General features: G+C 40.5%; 1 long non-coding RNA gene across 1 annotated transcript; it reads right to left on the minus strand.

Moving 5' to 3' along the window:
* Positions 1 to 1,630: 1,630 nt before the first annotated feature.
* Positions 1,631 to 2,255, minus strand: LOC117841394 (uncharacterized). Its single transcript, XR_004637283.2, has 2 exons — positions 2,172 to 2,255; positions 1,631 to 2,073 (listed from the first exon to the last, which is right to left on the minus strand). It is a non-coding gene; the product is annotated as an uncharacterized lncRNA (long non-coding RNA).
* Between the last annotated feature and the right edge of the window lie 5,683 nt (positions 2,256 to 7,938).

Genomic DNA, 7,938 nt, shown 5'->3' on the forward strand with positions numbered 1-7,938 from the left:
GAGAGATGTCAATGCGCATCGGGGGGTTACATGACGACACATGGTAGGATCAAGGATTCATGCACCACGAGTCCCAAGGCATGCAGCCTTGGGACTCTAGGGTGGCGGCAACCGACTTGCTGTGTTCACAGTAAGATGGTTATAACCGCAGACAGCCTCTCCGGATACAAAAGGAGGGGAGCATAACTCTCTTTGGACCCAAAAAGAAACACCGGAGGAAAGTAACAACTCACTGGACATAGGGTATTACGCTCTTTTGCGGCCTGAACCAAAAAACCCTCTCCCTTAACATCGCGTGCGCCATCCTTGCCATGGTCGAATCTCAAAAGAGGTGGTCCCATTGGACCCCGCTCTCGGTGCAAGACCACAATCAGTCACTATAGTAAAATGGCTCCTGGAGTCCATATTCTCTCACCTAGATCACTCAAACAAGCTGGATAGGGATTCATCATTATCGTATTACATTTGTATTAAAAGAAGCCACCACGTTTAAGAGGGTCTAGAAATATTCCCATGGTAATTAGAAAAAAAGAAAAGAATATAGATCATCAGATTTTATGATGATATAACGGTTTAGAGTAATCCAAAGAGTTCATATAGAATACAACTAATCAATATATTTATAAATTTGGAATATTTAAAACAAGACAATTAGAAGCTAATTTTTATATGGTTTGGGACGTACTAAAGCTAAATACAGAGTCCACGAAAAATACAGCTAATAAATAATCTATGTTAAAAAATAATGAGAAAATGCTTTTCCAAAAGCACTTGATATTGGTAATAAAAAATCCTTAAATAAACAACCCATTAAGAGTATAATTAGTTGAAAAATAAATTTCTAAATAAAATTAATATAAAATATGTTGATGTAAGAGGTCGATTAATCAAATCCATTTAAACTAATCGACACAAAAAATATAATAATGTAAGATAATTTATCATCATAAAAAAAATTCACAATAAAATATACATCACCAATAAAAAATTTAAAAACAAATTATATATGAAAAATGTAGAAATCTTTATGTTGCTTCAGTAAATACGAAAAAAATATATTCCTATATAACTTATCTTTGTCCTGTTTAATTCATGTTCAAAAAGACATGCCACAAAATATGACAATAGAAAAGTATGATAATATATTGGTATGATACAATGACATGACTAACACAACTATATATATATATATATCCATTTATTTTAAAATAAAATAGCCAAATAGCATTAACAAAAAGCTAGCTACCCGCGTTATTTGCGCGGGCCATTTTGCTAGAAGCTATAACAATATAGATGACATGGCTTAACAACATCTAGTAGATTATATAAGATATACAGATCGTCAGTGGACGTGACTTTATTTAGTGATAATCTCATTGTACCGTTTCTTCGTGATATATGATGTTTAAGCGTTGGACGATTTATACTATCGTTAGGGGCACCATGAGGTAGAACAAAATTATAACAAAGAATTTATTTATAACTAAGATTTTCTACATTCCTAATTGTATTTTGGTGGTACGTCCCAAGGATAGCAAAACGGCTCTTATGCGTAAAATATTTCTGCAGGCACGATTAAATTCAACAAATCTAGCAAACATAGATGTGATAATCAAAACAACCAATCACGTAGGAGCAAGTAAAAAAAAACTCATTTATTATCTTTACCGTTAACTCAAATCTCGAGTCAACATGCACAAGAGAGTAAGACAACCATACAAAACTAAAGATTGATAGGCCTCTCAGCTCTTCATGTATAATCTCCACCACCTAACGTGGACGGACCTTACACCATCCACTGACTAGTGGGGACGGGACGTTACACCCTCCTCCAACCGGCGGGGGTAGGATGTTACCCCTCCCCTGACTTGTGCGGCTGGAACACCACCACCTGGTGGGAGAGGACCCCCACCACCACCATTGCACTCGCTAGTGCACTTGCATTTCAGAAGCAACGTGCCTTTGCAGAATCCACCAGTGAATCCTCTGTGATGCAGATGGACCAGCAGTTGTGATTGTTGCAACGCCCTTTATAGGTCCTACTGTGCGTCTCGCACCGATCAGCTTCAGCACCTGCATACATAACCAAATTCAGTCAACCACTTGACTATATAGCGACTAGCCATTCGCTTCCATGTGCTTCCATGCTTTGGATGGATTAAAACACTAACCCAAGGTCAGAAGGAGAAGGACCATGGCCGTTGCTGTGATCTTGCCCTCCATGACTGAACTGAAATGAGCTTTGCTGGGTGAGGAGAGAGGGAAGTGAAGGGCAAGTGGGCAACCATCTTTTTTATAGAGTTCAGGGTGCATCTATGCATTAACTACCGTCATGCCTCCCAAAATGGATATGCATATCCTGGTCTATCTTGACACTCTTTAAGATAGAGAGGGTTTATTTATGGCATTTATTTGTTCATATCTTTGGCATGTGCATGTCAGCATGTGGCCTTTGCTACTGCAGATAGCGGTGGGAGCCTGCTGCCCGTATCAATGTGTATAGTATAGTCTTGAGGGCCTGTTTAGTTGCCCGATTTTGGACAACCAAAATCATTGTGCCAGCACCGTAACATACTGTAGCGTTTCGTTTGTATTTGTGAATTATTATCCAAATATTGACTAATTAGGCTTAAAAGATTCGTCTCGCAAAGTACAACAAAACTGTACAATTAGTTTTTATTTCGTCTACATTCAGTACTCCATACATGTACCGTAAGTTTGATGTGATGGGGAATCTTCTTTTTGCATAGTGCTAAAGTTGGGATTTTGGGATAACTAATCAAGAATCAAGGCCGGGTGAACTCGTTCAGTCACATGACGTCGGGAAGGAGCAGGACAGAGGCAGTTACTGCGATCTCGCCATTCATGGCTCAAGCTGAACTGAATTGAGCTCTGCTTGTTCGTCAGAGGGAAAAATGGAATGGTAGAAGTGTGTATGTTAAGATATATGGGCTTGGCTTATATAAATAAGTCTAAATAAATCTCAAAAGTCCATTAGCGTAAGAGGAGGTACACCATCTATTAGTCCTGTATTGCTAATAAATGAGGGTGTTGGGGTTTTCCTCCCTATAAATACGGACCACCCCCCTCATGAAAAAGACACATCATAGACTACTATAGAGGGAGGCCCCCTAAGTTCGGGTATCCCTAAGGTGGTCTATACGAGTTAGGTTTTGCCTCTTCTACACTGCTGCACCGCTACTGTAGTCTTCTCCATTCTGTTGCGTTGGCGTGCAGGTCTCCGGAACCTGTCATCCTTGTGATCCTGGAGAGGGCGAATAAGGTTTTTGAGAAGCATTCCGCACGACTGCTCAAGTTCATCGCCACGGCTCGTCCTCTGTACAATCTTCATGTCACAACGTACCGTCATCTTCAACACCGGCTGCTGCGATTTGTCTGCAACACCGTCGTCGTTCCATCAGCGCTGCTCGTCATCATAGCTTCCCGGTACGTGCGCCGTGATCTGATATGGTGTTAATCATATTTATGAGATCATGATTATGCTGTTCATGTTGTCTAGTATGTTAGAGTTTTGCATGCTAGGATTGTCTCTTGTCATGATTTATTTATTTTGGAAATGAATACAACAATTGCCTAATTATCCAACAATCCGAAAATTTTACGATGGCTAGTTTTGCTGAGTCATTGAGGCCAGAAAAGTTTTTTGGTGTGAACTTTAGGAGATGGCAATCAAAGGTCAATCTGTGGCTTAATGCGATGCACATCTAGGACACGAGAAAAGGCAAACCAGAAGGTGAACTGACTGCTGAGCAGCAGCAAAAGTTCGCGGATGCCAATAATCTTTTCGTGGGATGTATCATCAGCGTGCTCTCTGACCGTTTGGTTGATGTCTATGTGGACTCGGCAGATGCAAATGAGTTGTGGGATGCTTTGGTTACAAAGTATGATGCAACAGATGTAGGTAGTGAACTGCACGTCATGGAGAGCTTCCATGACTATAGGATGGTGAACAATCGTTCTGTAGTAGAGCAAGTGCATGAGGTATAGTGCATTGTGAAGTACCTTGAGCAGCTCAAGTGTGAGATACCCGACAAGTTTGTGGCTAGATGCATTATTGCAAAATTGCCTTCCACGTGGAGGAATTTCGCCACAACTCTGAAATATAGGAGACAGGAGATGTTTGTTGAAAACCTGATAGCGTCTCTTGATGTTGAGGAGAAGGTTCCGATGAAAGATGTTGCTGATAAAGGAGATCAAGGTCAGTCTAGCGCCAACATGGTGCAGAAGTTCCCACACAATAAGAATAAAGGGAAAACAAGGTCGTTAAGACTACTACCATCAAGAAGAAGATGATGAAAAAAACTGATTTGTCTTGCTATACCTATGGAGAGATGGGACATTTCTCAAAAGATGAATTGTGTGTTGATAAAAGGTGAAAAGAGATACTTCATGACATTGATTGATAATGCGACTAGATTTTGCTATGTTTATTTGTTGCAAACTAAGGATGAATTGTTAGACTACTCTGATGAAGTTAAAGTTGAGAATCAACTAGAGGGAAAGATCAAGCGTCGAAGGTCAGATTGTGGTGGTGAATATTTTTCTAAAATCTTTGATGAATTCTGTGAGGAACATGGTATTATTCATGAGAGCATGCCTCCCTATTCGCCCGAATCAAACGGGGTTGCTGAGAGAAAAAAACCACATGCTGACTGATCTGATTTGTGCCATGTTAGACACTGCTGGTTTATCTAAGGCATGATGTGGGAAGGCTTTATTGACATCATGTCATGTCCTGAAAACTCCATACGAGATGTGGGTTGGGAGAATACCATCACTTTCTTATTTGTGCACTTGGGGGTGCTTAGCGAAAGTCAATGTACCAATTTTTAAGAAACACAAGTTGGGACCTAAGACAGTGGATTGTGTCTTTCTAGGATATGCTCAGAGGAGTATTGCCTATAGATTTTTAGTAGTTAAATTAGAGGTACCTGATATGCATGTTGATACTATTATGGAATCTTGTGATGCAATATTCTTTGAGAATATTTTTCTATGAAAGATATGCATAGCACTTCTAGATTTTCCTCTGAGATAATTTCTGAACCAATTGCATCTATTGAATCTTCTGAACAATCTGATGAGCATGAGGAGGTCATTGAGAAGGATGACAATGAGGCTCTCAGAAGGAGTAAGAGACAAATGATTGCAAAATCCTTTGGTGATGACTTCACTGTGTACCTTGTGGATGATACGCCCACATCCATTGCTGAGACATTTGCATCTCAAGATGCTAATGATTGGAAAGAAACTGTCCATAATGAGATGGACTCGATTCTTTCTAATGGAACCTGGGAGCTCACTAAACGCCTATGGCTGCAAACAAGCGGATTATAAATGGGTGTTCAAGAAGAAGTTTAGGTCTGATGGTACTATTGAGAAGTACAAGGCACGACTTGTGGCCAAAGGCTACACATAAAAGGAAGGTGCATATTACTTTGATACTTACTCACCCATTTCTAGATTGACCACAATTCGAGCACTACTTTCTTTGGCTACCTCATATGGTTTTATTGTCCATCAGATGGACGTAAAGATAACTTTTCTAAATGGAGAATTGGATGAGGAGATCTATATGGATTAACCTGATAGATTTGTGTTGAAGGGTCAAGAAAGTAAGATGTGTAAATTATTGAAGTCTTTGTATGGTCTGAAACAGGCGCCTAAGCAATGGCATGAGAAGTTTGACAGAACTTTAACTTCTACGAGCTTTGTCATAAATGAGGCTGATAGATGTGTGTACTATCACCATGTTGGAGGTAAAGGAGTTATATTATGCTTGTATGTGGATGACATACTAATCACTAGCAACAATATTGATGTGATCAATGAGGTCAAGTGTTTTCTATCAAAGAGTTTTGATATGAAAGATCTAGGAGAAACTAATGTTATTTTGAATATTAAGCTGATTAAGGATGAGGATGGGATCACTCTTTTGCAATCCCATTATGTGGAGATGATCTTGAGCCGCTTTGGCTACATGGGCAGCAAGCCTTCTCCAACTACTTATGATCCTAGTGTGGTACTTCAAAAGAAAAAGAAAATTGCGAAAGGTCAACAGAGATACTCTCAGATTATTGGTCCACTCATGTACTTAGCTAGCGCAAAGACCCGACATATCTTTTGCTGTGAGCAAATTGAGCAGGTTCATGTCAAACCTGGGTATTGATCATTGGCATGCACTTGAAAGGGTTAATGCGCTACTTGGTAGGTACTATGAGTTATGGGATTCACTATTCTGGGCACCTTGCTGTGCTTGAGGGATATAGTGACTCGAACTAGATTTCTGATGCTGATGAGCTTTATGCCACGAGTGGGTATGTGTTTACCCTTGGAGGTGGTGCAATATCATGGATGTCTTGCAAACAGACCATTTTGATGAGGTCAACCATGAAGGCAGAACTTACTGCTTTAGATACAACCACCGTTGAGGCAGAGTGGCTGCGTGAGCTCTTGATGGACTTGCCTGTGGTTGAAAACCAGTGCTGACCATCCTTATGAATTGTGGCAATCAAACTGTGATAGTCAAAGTGAATAGTGCTTAGGATAATACGAAGTCATCAAGACATGTCAAGAGACGACTAAAGTCTGTTAGGAAATTGAGAAACTCCAGAGTAATAAGTGTGACTTATATTCAAATAGATAAAAATCTGGCAGATCCCTTTACAAAAGGCTATCACATAATGTGATAGAAAGTGCATCGAGGGAGATAGGTATGAGACCCATTTGAGTTGCCATAGTGGTAACCCAACCTATGTGATGGGAGATCCTGTGAATTTGGATCTGGAAAAAATAAGCTTTTGGTTAACTAAGGAGAGTAATTATTTAACCCTCTCTAAGTGAAGGTGCAATATTCTCAAATATTGTAAGATAGGTATGATGTAAGGCATGTGTGCTGTAAGGTTGGCTATATGACTTAATGTGATTCTATTGGCTTTGATAAGCGACGATGCTGTCCTATAGAGCATTCTTGAAAGAACACACCTATCTGAGTTTGGTTGTTAAACGTCGCAGTCTATGAGACTTGGGTGATCTTTAGTAAGCTCATGAAAGAGATGAGGGAGTACGACGTATATGCTCCACCTGCGGGGTAGGCTACTGGCAGCCAGGTACTAGCTATGATTTTAAGTGAAACTTGTCCGTGCAAAACTAGCAATTCAAGGCATAGTCCATTGTCAAGTTGTGGATGAGTGTAGCTTGAAACTCTAGGCAAGAGTTCAACTTAACAGTCCTTGCTGAAACACTGGTATATCAAACAGTAGTGAGAAAAATGCAAAACACCTAAATGGGTATTTGAGATCTGGTGGGGGATTGTTAGATATATGGGCTTGGCCCATATAAATAATTCTGAATAAATCTCAAAGATCCATTAGCGTAAGAGGGGGTACACTATCTATTAGTCCCATATTGCTAATAAACGAGGGTGTTGGGGATTCTAAATACGGATCACCTCTCATGGAAAAGACGCACCATAGACTACTATACGGGAAGGTCTCTAAGTTCGGGTATCCCTAAGGTGGTCTATACGAGTTAGGTTTTGTCTCTTCTGCACTGCTGCGCCGCCACTGTAGACTTCTCTATTCCGTTGCGTCGGCGTGCACTGGCGAGCGGGAGAGCAGGTCTTCGGAACCACTCGTCCTTGTGATTGTGCACCGAGAGAGGGCGAATAAGGTTTTTAGGAAGCGCTCCGCGGGACTGCTCAAGATCATCATCACGACTCGTTCTCCATCCAAGTTAGGGGCTGCAGCGTACTGTCGTCTTCAATGCCAGCTGTTGCGATCCATCTGCAACACTGTTGTCGTCCCATCAGCACCGCTCGTCATCACGGTTTCTCGGAACGTGTGGCATGATCTGATCCATTTTTTAATCATATTTTCTGAGATCATAATTATACTGTTCTTGGTACCTAGTATGTTA

The sequence above is a fragment of the Setaria viridis genome, chromosome 1, assembly GCF_005286985.2.
Source record: "Setaria viridis chromosome 1, Setaria_viridis_v4.0, whole genome shotgun sequence".
Classification (NCBI taxonomy): Eukaryota; Viridiplantae; Streptophyta; class Magnoliopsida; order Poales; family Poaceae; genus Setaria; species Setaria viridis.